The sequence below is a fragment of the Macrosteles quadrilineatus genome, unplaced genomic scaffold (genome assembly GCF_028750875.1).
Source record: "Macrosteles quadrilineatus isolate MER2022 unplaced genomic scaffold, UCM_ALF_1.0 Scaffold_7__1_contigs__length_78375512, whole genome shotgun sequence".
Taxonomy (NCBI): domain Eukaryota; kingdom Metazoa; phylum Arthropoda; class Insecta; order Hemiptera; family Cicadellidae; genus Macrosteles; species Macrosteles quadrilineatus.
The window spans coordinates 56,187,555-56,198,833 of NW_026542600.1; the positions used below are offsets into that span (position 1 = coordinate 56,187,555).

At 35.5% G+C, this 11,279-nt stretch overlaps 1 protein-coding gene across 1 annotated transcript in view; it reads right to left on the reverse strand.

Moving 5' to 3' along the window:
• Window positions 1-2,467, reverse strand: part of LOC128998296 (cuticlin-1-like) — a 101,296-nt gene extending 98,829 nt beyond the window's left edge. Inside the window, exon 1 of the mRNA XM_054424373.1 lies at window positions 2,378-2,467. The gene's annotated coding sequence lies outside the window, so the exon portion shown is untranslated. The remainder of the gene's footprint in view (window positions 1-2,377) is intronic.
• Between the last annotated feature and the right edge of the window lie 8,812 nt (window positions 2,468-11,279).

An 11,279-nucleotide genomic window follows, 5' to 3' on the forward strand; every position in this document is an offset into this window, starting at 1 on the left:
AGAAGATTTTTGGTGAAAAAAAAATTAAAATCGGCTCATAAATTTGTGAGATAATCCCCCCCCCTTTTCCCCTACCCATAACTTGTTTTTTAATAGCAAGGTGCCCGCCATTGTGACATATCAAATGAAAAATAAATTTTACCAAACATTTTCTTTTTTCATGCTCTTTCATTTGATATGTCACAAGGGTGGGTACCTTGCTATTAAAAAACAAGTTATGGGTAGGGGAAAAGGTGGGGGATTATCTCACAAATTCATGAGCCAATTTTAAATTTTTTTCACCAAAAATTTTCTTTTTTCATGCTCTTTCATTTGATATGTCACAAGGGGTACCTTGCTATTAAAAAAAAAAATTAAGTTCCAGGGGGGGAGGGGGGAATATCTCACAAATTTATGAACCGATTTTCAATTTTTTTTTCATCAAACATTTTATTTTTTGTAATGCTTTTTTATTTAATATGTCACAAGGGGTACCTTGCTATTTAAAAAAATTAAGTTGGGGGCAGGGGGGAAAGGGGGAATGTGAATGTAACGTAGAATTCAAAACAATTGGGCCCCCTACGTCAATAGATGATTCCCGCAAATTGCACATTTCTATCTATTGCGGTTTTTACCAAAATAAAGATGCAAGTTAAAAAAAAACACCCTGTATATATATAGATTTATATATATGTGTCCGTAAACACGATAACTTGAGTAATTTTTATCCGATTTTTATGAAATTTGGTTTGAAGGTGTAAGGCGGGATAAACTTGAATGAGTTCGCGATCCAGCATGATCGGACCATGGGAACAGGGTTTTATGGGGGGTTTTATGGGGTAAAAATTAGTTTTTCTCACTTTTGACCCTCAAAACACAAAATTTCCCAATTTTCCTCTAAACCTTAAAGAGCTTTAAAAAACAAACAATTAAGTATATCAAAGTGTTTTTGTACGGTTATTGGCTACGGAGAAAACTCTTCTGGAGAATATTGTAAAATGTTGTAGTTTGCTTGTTTATGGATATCTTTTGATCAAACTTGGCAAATATATTCATTTTATACTAAGCAATAATTATTTTACTTAAAACACACACTTTATTAGTTTCCTTGTAGCAGCAAACCTAGGTGCTCCCTAAACCTAATGTTATTTAAATAGATCAATTGAAAATCAATTCAGCCAAATGGAAATTCGCTTAGACGGCAGGTTTGCTGTGGCGGGGGTATTACGTAAATAAGGTTAACTGCTGTAATCTGATTTTATTTTATTAAGTTCTAGTTTTATCAATCAAAACAATAATAATTAGGGAATTAGTACAACTAAATAAAAATCTCTTAAAACTTTGTTATCAATTTTTGGGCTGTATATATTTTCAACTATGCTTATACTGTACTAAGATCAAAATAATATCTCTTAACTTTGGAAATGTATTAGGCCTACGCTTATAAATTAAGCTACACCATAAGTATTAAGTATGTATGATAATAAATGGTAAATAATTGTCTACAGTATAAAAAAAATTACATTTAGAATTATTATATCTTCAGCCAAGTTTCAAAGACATTAAGTTAATATCTTGTTTACCATTACCATAGATTAGGCAAGTGGACCTACACAAGATTAAAACTAATGGTCAATTAATCTAATGATGAATAAGAAAATTCTGTTCATATAAATTAAATACTTTCGATATAGTTCATGTACAAGTTCTACACATAAAAATGAAACCTTAAAAGCACTAATTTAAAAACAACAACTGAGATTGTTAACAATGTAAATTGTGATTCAATGTTCTGCCAAAAGTATTAAGAAAGAGCCTTTATTTCTTTGATTATTTTGATTACAGCATTTCATGGTAAACATAAAATGTAATATATACATCTGTATACGCATATTTTACAAACGGTAGTTTATTTTTACACATTGACAACAAGGTCAATTCGAAGGTGAAGAAAGGTATAAAGAAAGGTGAATCATAAGGATGAAGATGAACATTACAGTATAACAACCGTATTTGGAGTTACACGGGTTTATTTATAGAATCACACCTCACACCAGTCTGTGATGCCTGACGTAGTTCTTACGTCACCGCTAAATAATACGCCTGCGTCCTGCGTCCTTCAGAACAAGGACCTGTAGCCTAACCTCGAAATACAAATTAGAACTCAGCGTTGGGTAAAGTAACAATTAGATACTTTTTATAACACATGATAGCCCATAGATCTACTACTCACCAATGTTCAGGTGGTATCCCTCAACTCACAAGTTAGGTTAATGATAACACGACACTATAAGATGGTTTAACATAGCAGAAACTACCATATCACTATCCCGAGAGGATTTGTTAGTACTCGTTAAGTTAGTATTAGTAGGTATAGTATCAATAGCGAGTATCGTACCTATATGTCGCCAACCACTACACACTTTCACTACACTAACTGCCTTCTTGGCGGCGACTGACTGAGGGCCGAGCCTTGCAGTCGGATCGGGCGAGATCAACCAAGGATTTGTGGGGAGAATAGCAGTGGATTGGGGGGGGGGGGGAGGTTGCGGTGCAGTAACTTTAACGCGCGGAGTTTCAAACTCCCTTCTCCAATTGAGTTCGTGTCTAAACAATACCCTCGCCTCGCCATAGCAATCACGAAGACTTATGCGTATTTAATTTGCCTGATTGGACTTTGGGTAAAATAGAAAACTTTTCTCATGTAAGATTTAATCAAAATTTAAAATACCCTCACCGCAGCAAACCTGCAGACTAAGCGAATTTCAGTTTGTCTGATTGAGTTTTTACTAAAATATTTCCATTAAAAAGACAAATTTATTTTCCATTTAACTCTTATTATATTTAACAATTGCTTAAATTTGCTGGTACAGGGAAGGTAAAAAGAGTGTTCTTGAACAAGAAGTATTCTCGTATAGGATTAAATAAATGAAATTGCCAAATTTGATCTACATTCATTAATAAAGAAGCAAACTACAACAGTGATCTTTTTTCTCAATATAAGAATAACATAGGAAATTTAAAAAGGTATACAGGTTTTTAAATTTTCTCCGCAACCTTTAATTTTACAACAACCCTTCATTATACAAAACTATTTACGATGGCCATAATCTTAGGCATGTAAAATTACATTAATTGTTTCTTATTAGGGTAAAATTTTGTGAAAATAAATTGTTTACCATTTTAAAACCCCATATAATACCCCGTTCCCATGACCTGATCTTGTTGGTTCGCAAACTCATTTTATCTTGCCCATCACCTTCAAGTTAAATATTTAATCAAAATCGTTCCAAAATGACTCAAGTTATCGCGTTCACAGACACACGCAGAAATAATATTAATAATAATAACAACAACAATAATAATAAAATAATAATAATAATGATTTGAACGAATGGTGTTTTTGGGCTCTTGGGATATCAACATGAAAGAGTAAATCGGTCTTACTATGCCATCTGTAACAGTTTCTTCACTATAAGGAAATTCGGTAAACCCACTTAAACGAGTTTACTTACTCCTTCTTCATCTTTTACCCATAAAAGGGATAGATTGCGTCTCGACAGCTCTTATAGACACGTTTTTTGTAGGTTTGGAGAAAACCATCCAAACCTACAAAAAACGTGTCAATATAGCTGTCAGGGCTTTGTGATACCTAAAATGTGTGGACTGGTGTTATAGGAACTAAAAAGCAAGAAATTAAATTATATTCTTAATTCTTACACAGATAATTCGCTTGCATAACTAAACTAGGTATAGCCTAACCGATATTCCAAACCCTTTTATCATGAAATTGATATTTGAATATTTTGATTATCAATTAAATCACTAACACCAAAAAATACAAACACCAAAAGATAGTGATGGCAAGAGTTTTGAAAATATCGATACATTTTTCTCATCACTGTAGTTAGTAAGGCAAAAATGCGTTTTCAACATATGTGTATGCCTACATGTGCTTTAGGTCTTCTGATGACACCAGACCACACATACTGTAATAACTTTGTTGGACAGATATTTAGAATAATAGTCATTATTACATTATTGTTTCTTAAACCAAACCAATGACCTTAGAGCCAGAGCCAAGTTGTACCGTCAACGTAGCCCACACAGTTTTGGGCTTTGTTACTGCATAATTTTTCAATTTGTAATATACGAAATATTTGGGGTTTTTTTCAGTCTTAGAAAAAATACGCAATTGGTTTTATAACCTTTATACATACTGATAGAATATGTGCCGGTAGTTACTAAGTTACTCTATGCCTACCCAGAGGCCCAGTGTTTGAGGAATTATCCACTTCCGCTCATCCGGCAGACGGGCAGACAGCAGACATCCAGCCGCCAACGTGTACAGTACAAAAAGGACCCTTTTCGGTTTTCAGTATAGATGAAGCCTCGCCGAAATACACACATTTTTCGTACCGTAGGTCCAGCTATAAATATGAGGGAGGTTATCCATAACCAAACCCCCCGCCTAATAGTAGAAGATGACGATGACGAAGAACCCCCAGAAGACAATGTAATGGTATATCGTGATCCACTTGATGGCTTTGTAAATGGCCCCAGGTTTAAGCCAGTGATGATCCTAATCTGTGTAGGTGCGTTCCTACATTATCTTTACATGACTATCCTCGATTTTTACGAGAGACATGTGGTGGAAGGTTGTTTCTTGTTGGAGATTACAATCGAAGACTTTCTGAATTTCAATTTTATGGTAACTGTGTTTTTCTTTTTCATGGCTGCAGTAATATGGATAAAAATATAATAACAGCTTAGTCTAAGAGCTGCCTAAACAGAATTGTTCTAGGCTTGTTGAGTTGAATTATGTTAAATGAATATGACTTGTTTCTATGTGTCTGTTGTAGGCTATCTATTTCAAATAGGCCTAAGAAATTACTGTTTTTACTTAGTGTTAGGCCTAAAACAAATAAGTAAAATGTTAAGGCAACTATTGACACTTTTGTGGCATTAAGTTATCATCAGATTATTATAAGAGCCTAAAAATAACAATAAACTTGTTTTTGATCTGGATCACCATTATTTTTACAACCGATCACCTCTGCAGCAAGGCCGCTTTTATAAATGGCCAAATGGGCCTAACTTAAGTTAGTGGACCTAGGTCCAGGGGCGCAAGAGGTTTTAGGTTTGTTGGGGGCTCAAGGAAGAGAAAAATACTTTGATAGGGGAAAGGGGGCATAAATATGTTCTCATGCCTGTATCACATGCAAACCGCAAGCCTGCACTTCTGTCTAAGACCAGCACATAGATTTGATGTACCCATTTTATTGTGTGGAAACCGAGGCCAAAACTTCAATAAGCTATTACTCCATCAGATTTGTTAACAATAAAAGTATTGATGCGAATGCGATCAATAGCAAACCAAAACCCAAACTTTTTCTTAACTAATAGAACTTAATTAACTTTTAATAACTGTTACAATGGATAATGCAATTGAGTTGGATAACAAAGTTTTACTAAACAAACTTTTATGGCCTACTTAAGGTGGGATACATGAGTGTAGAATGAAATTATACATCAGATTCAGCTAGCTATAATGAAATGAAATTAAGTAGATTTAGGCCTAGTTAAATTAAACCAACTCAAAGATCAAATGCCAAGGAATAGGTTTTAAGTTAAGTTAACTTTGGAATCAAATATTTTGATAGGTAACTTAGGCCTACTTTATTTTTTTACCTAAGTTTTAACTCATTGTTTGTCCTTATTCCTTTAATAGGCCTATGATTAAAATCAGCTTTTTATATTGTTTTTTACATAAAGAGGCACAACAGTGAATGGATACACATATGCACTAATCATATGTCACAGCTCATAAAGCCTAGTGTCACTTATTAGAAAGCTTAATGGACTTAAAAATAGTGCCAGGATAGGCATAATCTACTGCCTTCTTTAAGTAGGCTTAAGTTATTAGGTTTGCTGCAGAAAATAAAGTATGACCAAAAATTTGAGAACGACTAGCCTACTATTGATAAAAAGTAACTAAAGTCAATGAAGCGAAGAAAACCAGTAACGTAAACAAAATGTTGAATGCGTCAAACACCTGCAAGGCTGTATGGGATGGTTTTAATGAGCATACGAGGTCCTGCCCTAGCCCTATGATAACTAAGGGTCCCCTGATGTTTTTAATGACTATTTTGTCAGGCTATCTAATGATATCATCAACAACCTTCCCTTATTGCAGCAGGCAGACCCAGTTGCTGCAGTCGATCATGCCACTAACCACACTCTAAGGCCCGATTCACACGAGCGACATACCTAGCCGAGCAGGCTGTGACTAGGTAAGCCCGACTGGGTAGTGGACCACAGGATCAAATGGAGCCGTTCACACGAGCGTAGGGCAACGACTAGCTAGCCACGTTCGAGCTTGGTGTCCCAAAACATAGTCGGGCCCCACTTCCCAGTCACCCAGTCTAGCAGCGTAGCAGTAGGCCTACACGTAGCCTTATGGGAGGGTTCACACGAGCGATCGGGTAGTCGCGCTGCAGCCCGAATTCTTCCCTTTGTTCTCATTGTGCACCAGTGATGGATCCGAGTGGTTTTGATATCGATATTTTCATCTAGTCCGTGGACATGTCGAGCGCTCGTGTGAACCGGTGTATCCTGCGGTCCGCTACCCAGTCGGACTTACCTAGTCAGCTAGGAAAATCGCTCGTGTGAACCGGGCCTAACAGGTTGGACTGAAGTGAGTACCGGACTTTAAAGGATATATTGTAAGTTTAGTGAAGGGCTTCAAAAATTCTGACAGACGAGATGTAAATGGTATCTCCTGCCCAATCCTAAATCTATTATAAATCAGATATGTGCACCACTAACTAAACTAGTCGCAACTTGTGTCTAAGGAAAGGGTATTTTCCTAACGTCCTAGCTTGGACCATCCCCATCTTTAAGAAGGGAGATCCGTCGAATTACTGCCCCATATCTATCTTGCCTGTGTTTTCTACGGTAGGCCAACTTGGGACTGCGATGAAGAGGCAGCTAAATTGAATACTTTTAAGGAAAGAACTCGCTCTCTGATGCCCAACAAGGCTTTCGAAGCGGGCGCTCGACAACTACAGCCCTAATGAATCTGACTGACCTCATCACAGATGCCTTAGATTGTAATGACTCTGTCATGTTGATTTTATGTGATCTGAGTAAGGCGTTATGTTGTTTGGAAAATGGTAGACAACTTATGTCAGTGAATAGAATCTCTACGGAAGTCTAAGGTATCGTCCACGGGGACTCAAGGTTCGGTGTTAGGTCCCCTATTGTTTAGCATAACGATAAATTACCTTTGGCTAAATGGCTGCACCCTTATCTCAGCAGATGACACCACCTTGGTGAACAGAGGGAAAGACACTGCCCTGCTGAAAGAAACAGCTAACAGACTACTCGTTGAGGCTAAGTCCTGTAGTTTGCAGCGAATTGCTTCAAAATAAATGCAGAAAAGACACAATCATTGATGTCTACCCTAAAGTCGAGGGCCTATCAGGAGGAAGCTGCTTGGGTTTTGGCTGGACTCTAGGCTAAACTGGTCTAACCACATCTATAAGGTTATATTGATTTCTCTATCTACTAAGGAAACTCTTGAGTTGAAATCACTAAGACCTATCTGATAACCATACCATGTCTTATGCCATAGCCATGTAACGTATAGGATAGTGCTCTGGGGACACTCCCCTGCGTGCCATGAGATACTGTTGCTTCAGAAAAAGCTGTGAGGGTCATTACATCTCAAGGCCCTAGAGAGCACTGCTGACCCATTTTTAAGGAATTGGGAATCCTCACAGTGGTTAGCCAATATGTCCTCAATAGTCTGGTTCTGCTTAAGGAAAACCTGGGTGAGTTTGAGATTTGAGGTAATAGGCATGAATATGGAACAAGGAGGGCCCATGACCAGATATGCCCCGCTGCCGCTTAAGCCACACCTTGAGGAGATACCCTCGATCGGCAATAAAAATCTACAACTCTCTGATGAACAGCGCAAGGAACCTTTGTTTGTATAGCGTTCAAGACCGATATGAATAACTTGATCTTGATCTAAATAGGCCCCTGTACAATCTTGACGACTTGAAACATTTCAACTTTGTACAGTAAGTTTTGATAATTGTAAATTTTGTAAATATTTTAGTTATAATGACGCAATCTATCCGAGAAACTTCGGTCAAAGATCAAGACAACAAGTAAGTAACAACAGTTTTAGTTTTACGGCTAAAATAGAAAGGTTTGATCCCTTGTATATGGACAAACACTTGAGGGGCTTATTTAATTTTACTAATCCAAATAGGCCAGGTATTAATAGGTTTTTGCCCAGAAATATTTCTCGGAAAGCTGGAAATCGTTTATTCGTTTTGTTTTATCTAGAAGTAAAAGGATTTGAAGTTTGTCCCATTTTTTCAGTTGAGCTTCTGACCTGGGACCACAAAAGCCTTGAAATTTAGGATTTTTTTTAGTTTTTGCTAAAATGTCAAAATTTCGTCCAGCCTACACAAAAACACACCATAAAGGAATTGTAGAGCATAAAATTCTGCATCCATTGAGTATCTGGTGATGAAAATCGAACCAATAATAAGTGATTTATGATAATTTTAATAGAGTTATTTTATTAGGAAATGATTGAACATGGCATATTTAACATTTATATTGCTTCTAGAAAATGGTTTCCAAATAAATTACTATTTACAAAGTAATTAATACAAATTACATAAAAACTGATTAGATTTTTTTGTCTCTTCTGTCGTGAATCCGGAATTGCAGTTCTAACTTCCTCCTCCTCTGTAAGCACGTCATAGCTTATTTATTTGTGGTTTGTCTTTCTCTGGTAGATTGTTGCAAGAAACACCTCTTTACATTGTTGTACATTTGACTCCGTTCATCCTAAAAGTACAACCACTTTTACACCCTTTTGCACGCCTACTTTGCATACATATAGTATATTGTGTTAAGAAGATCCGGTGGTGCATCTTCAACATTTGTTGGATTTGGAATTATCCCATGCTTAGATGACTTCCAGCTTCAGTAGGCTTTACCTTCCGCGTGGTTGAATTAAGTCTTCATTAGTTTCTTATATGATTCCGCCGAAGGAGTAAATATATTGCAGCCAGTGTCAAGTTTGATGAAACAATGTCCCTCACATAAGAATACTTTCTTTCAAATGAAGAAAAAAAAAACGCAATCTCATAACATTTTATGTTTAATAATTTCTTAATAAAATAACATTATTTAAATTACTATAAATCACTTATTATTGGTTCGATTTTCATCGCCAGATAGGCTACAATGGATGAGTAATTTTATGCTCTACAATTCCTTTACGATGTGTTTTTATGTAGGCTGGAAGGTTTTTTTGACGTTTTAGCAAAACTAAAAAATAACCCTAAATTTCAAGGTTTTTGTGGTCCCAGGTCAGAAGCTCACCTGAAAAAATGGGACAAACTTCAAATCCTTTTACTTCTATATAAAACAAAAGGATTAAAACGATTTCCAGCTTTCCGGGAATTATTTCCAGGCACGGCTAATTTTCTAACTAATTTTTCTGGCCTAAAATGGATAAACCATTAAAAAAATATGACAAACGTAAAACCAGGTTTACATCTCTCTTCAAGATCTCATGGATGTTGACAAAAAAGCTGAATCAAACAATTAAATCTGTTATTTTAATCAAGGAAAACTCTATACTTTCGAAGAAGAAAACTTCCACAAAAACATCCCATGGAATGGGCATTTTTTCAAACTTGCATTTCTAAAACTGATAGTATAGTAGGGCCTAATGGTGTTTAAGTTTGTTCAAACTTTTTTCAAGGTCAACAGTAGGTCAAATGCATGCTTGATTCTTGATACTGGCTGACATTGTTCACTTTTAGAATGCATTTATTTATTCAAGAATTAAATGTTTATGTTGGTATAATAATGTTTCAAAAAATTACTCTTATCTTGGGCACAGACATCAACTTCAATAGGAGAGGGGGAGGAAGGGGCTCGACTAGTTATTACATTTTAATTTTTTACACTTTTAGATTCAACACTTTTGTGGATGTTATTTATTAAATTATTTGATACTTTTAGAAAAAATATGTTCATTTTATTAATTAGACATTAAATTTTCTCCCTCCCAAGAAAGGGGGCATGACACCCCTCCTAAATGAATGCCGCCCTTGACTCTTTTAAGTTGTTAATTAACAAATGCCACTTATTAGAAAAATGTGGCCATAGACGAAATGTTTTACAATATAGTCCTTACGTATCGCCAAGTGATCCTGCTCTTGTAGTTAGACTACCATGCAGGGGCGGCTCCAGAGGGTAGGCCAGGGTCTACCAACATTTTGGTAGACATTTCAAAATTAGAAATAGATAAAGAAATTAAATTACATAAATAAAAATTAACAAATTAATTAATTTATTTTAATTATATAAAGGAAAAGCATTAAACCTCATTACTTTGCATTTAAAATTCCCCCCTTTTTGCCCCACAAAGCCCCTTTAAACTCTCGTCCCCGATCAAATTCCTTCTTGATCCTAGTCAGGCCTACCCAAAAAAATATTCCTGGAGCCGCCCCTGCTACCATGGTTTCAAAGACTTAATAGTTTCATTGTCAAGTCAAAGTAAAGATTAAGCATCAATATTTTTGTATTAACACAAGTTATCTATTGAGTAAAAGTGACATGCAATATTTAAAAGTTATTTTATAGGCTTAGTTACTTCTTGCTTAGTCAATGTATTGAAACACACAGTAAATAACAAAACAAATATGGGTGCAATATCCCCTAAGTTATAACCAATGAACTTTCAGTATCATGTAAAAGGTGGTGATAGGCTTTTACGAGTACGTTTGAATCTACAACATAAGTTTTTGTCAAGCTGAAAGAGCTCTAAATACTCCCACTCAATTTTTTACCAATGTATAAATCTAAATAAAATCAGGTTTCAATAATTAAAAGTATCATTTTATGAGTTTTATGGTTTACGGTTAGCAGAAATACTTGTTTGGTCAAATTTGGTACCGTACAATAAAAAAAAATGTAATTGACTAAATCTCAAAGAAATTTACACATAGAATTAATAGTAAAATAAAAATTAGATGTGGTTCTACCTGTACCTTGGTAAAGTTATTTTAAGTTTAATCATAAAATGTTAATCTGCAGTTAATATTAGGTTGAACACTTTAACAACCATCCACACTGAGTACTACACCACTGTATTATATAAAATTGTCCACACAATTACCAACCAGAGTTTGAGTAATAGACTAGTAAACTCTTGTGTAAAAGAACTTTAAAAGTTTACAGTAAAATAAAACATAAAGAGC